The sequence below is a fragment of the Stegastes partitus genome, unplaced genomic scaffold (assembly GCF_000690725.1).
Source record: "Stegastes partitus isolate 25-593 unplaced genomic scaffold, Stegastes_partitus-1.0.2 Scaffold489, whole genome shotgun sequence".
NCBI lineage: Eukaryota > Metazoa > Chordata > Actinopteri > Pomacentridae > Stegastes > Stegastes partitus.
In genome coordinates, this window is record NW_007578220.1 from 84,162 (window position 1) to 87,872 (window position 3,711).

At 46.3% G+C, this 3,711-nt stretch overlaps 1 protein-coding gene across 2 annotated transcripts in view; it reads right to left on the bottom strand.

Moving 5' to 3' along the window:
* kirrel1a (kirre like nephrin family adhesion molecule 1a) overlaps positions 1-3,711 on the bottom strand; it is a 32,031-nt gene that overhangs the window by 27,313 nt on the left and 1,007 nt on the right. The gene's annotated exons all lie outside the window — the stretch shown is intronic.

The window sequence follows — 3,711 nt, forward strand, 5'->3', positions numbered from 1 at the left end:
CGATTCCAGCGCAAATGTAGCCTTTGAACCGGCCTCGACCATATTCTGTCTGAATGAGCGGCTTCACTGTCCCCACTGAGGGAGCAGTCAGGCCTGAGTAATAGTCCCTTTCTCTCCGCCGCTGGCCTCCCGACCACTCCTCCTCCTCCTCCTCCTCCCTCCTTCGTCCTCGTCCCTTCTCTCCTCTCCCTTTTTTTCTTTTTCATCCACTACAATAACCCCCCCACACTCCCTCCAACCTCGCCACCTCTAAAACAAACACACACTCTAATCACCCACCTGCCCACGAGACTAACCCCTCTTTGTCCCCCCTCCTCCCTCAAATAACTTTTTTTTTGCCCCCCCACACACCCAAGCTCCCACCCATTCGCCTCCCTCCATCACCCCAAATTGTTCCTCTCGCTGCAGAATGCGGCCGTGCAGTTTGGGAAAACAAGGCCAATAGATTCAGTCAGATGTGATAAAGTGTTCCTCTCTTGCTCGGGGGACTCTGCATAAAGAAACATTTTTAAGGGGAAGTTTTTTTTTCTTCTTCTTCTTCTTCTTTTTATAACTTGCATGCCCCCGGCCTGTCAAACACAATCAGATTACGGGGCGGGCCTTTAAATCCTCGGGCTTCACTCGAGAAACATCCACGTAGCTGTTGAGGATGCTCCGAGGAAATGTGGATTGAATTCATATCTGACCGCAAGTTTGACAAGGAATTATCCGAATAAAAACTTCAGCGAGGGCTTTTTTTTTTTGTACCATCTCTAAGCATGTCTTTTTTTTTTTTTCACCACTTCAAAAAGCATTATGGGACACTTGTGACCAGAGGACTGGCCCTTAAACAAACACATCAACTGAGGAAAAACCAATCAACATGTCACACATTGACAAACACCCCGCGGGGACAGAAATGCCAAGAATTCCTTGATTGAATGGAGCCAAATGGGGAACAACAGCCGTGGATGTATATTATAACATTACAGACTCCATGCCCAGGTTGAGCTTTACAACTGGTTCAGTGATTGCTTTCAGTGGCTAATGTCAATTAGAGATGCTTTTCAGTAAATAGGCTTCATTTAAAATCCCGTAAAACCATGACCTGAATTCGCTCATTAACGGTAGGATGCTGCGGAGCTTGTATCTCGCTGGCTGGGATCAAAATTAAAAACAGACTTCTGCCTGGCTACATATGTCACTCCAGATCTACACTCTGAGCCGGCGAGGGTTCAATAAAGCACCGCGGAATGGTTCATCGGCCTCGGAAAACCGCGGCAGGGAGCTTTCGCACACGCCACGATCTCGTGTCGATCCTAATTCGAGGAACGAGGAATCGCGCGGATTGCATCATTAAATAAATAACTAACAGCGCTGTTCAGACTTTCCACTTCAGAGAGGCGGAAGCGTGATCGACGGTGACACGATTAGCTCGCTGGACGCACGCCGCATCTCGGAGGTTTTACTTATGTTGCGAACAGAGGGCAGGATGAACAGCAGCAGCCAGAGAACCAGCATCCTCGAAGAAGATGGAGATGTTGAGAATAAAATCAGAAAGTGGATAGATGCAGAGATTGGTGAATTGAAGCGACAGGTAGACGGATCGGGTGAATCACGAGTGTGGCCAGTTTGCCCGATACTTCGAAAAAGTCCATTTGGAGGATCTTGACAAGTTTCTTATCTTTATCGGTCACAAAGCTAGATCAAGCCTCTCCCAAGTGTAGTTTTGGTAGCTACGACAGCCCATTGTGTCTCGTAATTTTGCAACCAAAGTCAACGCTTGGATTTCCAGGGTTGGCTATGTGAGATCAGCTCAGGCTAACCACTCAGATCTCCTTCAGCTTATTGTTAAAGGACCTTAACCGAAAAATGATTCATGCACAGCTAAGCGTGTGTGAAGTAGAACGGGAGTGGGGGGAAAAAAATGTATTTAAAAAGAAAATGCTACAGATTATTACTGGCAAGAACGCATGAAATGTCGTAAATCAGCGGTTTTAACAGAGTGTTTTAGTGGCGCTCTCGGATTCTTTATGAGCCTTTCCTAATTCTTCATTTTTATTTGAACTATTACAGCCCACTTTGAGTCATTAACATTACACATAGAGCAGTTGAACCGCCACTTCCCTGATCAAACAACCCCCGAGGAACCCTTCTTTCTATGGGTGTTAGAAAAAAAGAAGAAAAAAAAAGCCCCCCGAAAGTGTGTGACTCTTCCAACGTCTGAATATTTTTCTTTGCTGAGCACAACGCAGGAATCCGTCTGAGGTCTATGATTCACTGTGTGATTCAGAGCATACAGTAACGGGCAGCAGCAGCAGCGAGCGAGCAAGCAAGCAGCAGCTCATGGCCTGGATCTGCACAAAAGGACAGAGGCTGACAAATGGTACACCTGCACTGGAGCCCTTTGTCCGAGTCAGCATTTCAGACCGAGGGGTTCTGGCTGTATAGGTGCAGTGCCGCAAGTCCAACCTCGGGGCTCTAACACTCATTAGTAAGTTAAAGGAGGGAGTTTGCAGTGATTGATTATGCAGTAACATTTAACAGCTGCGTTAATGGCGGGGCCTGCTTGGGACTTATTACCAGGTTGGTATGTATATACAAGGCCGAGATGCTAAATCAATCACTCCTGTTGGGTCGCTGATGGGAGACAGTTAGTCCCGCTGTATTATTGACATTAAATAAAACATTCTGAAACACTAAAGCTTTAATTAGCAGCTTCGCTAACAACCATCCGATCATTAGCACTGGTAGGCAATTACATGTGTGCAAATTGCAGGCCATGAAATACTGTTTTACCAGTCTAATGAAGAGATAAGGGTGCTGTGATGGGAGAGGGAATAAAAAAAAAAGAGGAAAAAATGCACCCAAAACCTGAAGAATCTCCTCTGAGGTTAGCTCTCTCTGGATTATCCTCTTCTGTTTTCATAGCCCAATGCGAGAGAAAGAAAAAAAATGCAACATTCAAGACCTTACACCATTTTAAATCTTACAGAACAACAATAACAACAACAACAAAAAAATACAGCCTGCTAATCTTGTCTTGGGGAAAGCCTCCGAGAGGAAATATCTTTGTGTCTGCAACGTGGAGTAATAATGGATTATGCAGTTGTAACAGACAATGGGACACATGGCTTCACACATAAATAGGCAGTGTGTGAATGGTTTATAAGTGGATAGACAAGAGGGGAGGGGGGGCAGCATGTGACAGTAGCAAGGGGAGAAGAGGAGGGTGGTGGTGGTGGTGGTTCGACGATTACCATCATATGTGAATCCATGAAACAAAAAGAACAAAAAAAAAAAAAAAAGAGGGAACCTGTGTGGAGATGTGCTGGCGTGAAGCCCTCACAGCAAACGCTCGCTGGGTGGAGAAGAAGAGCAATACAAAGCCTGGCAGACACGGTGACATCATCCCTTTTCTATACCTTCTCCTGGAACACGCCCCCTACCTATGATGAAGTGGTCGCCTGGCTGGCCGGCCCAGCCGTGCACGCTCCCGGTCAGCCAAGGTAGACAATAAGATGAGGAGGATGAGGAGGAGGAGGAGGAGGAGGAGGGTAAAAAAAAAAAAAAAGACACAGATGTGCCTCAATCAAATCAAACAGGTAGCTTCTTTTAGAGAGAAATTACAAACCTCCCATCTTCATCCCATCCTGTCTCCTAGCAACTCGGCTGTGATTATCATAAGCCTACCTGGCTGCTTACCCCACAGGTATGGAGGGGAGGGGGGGG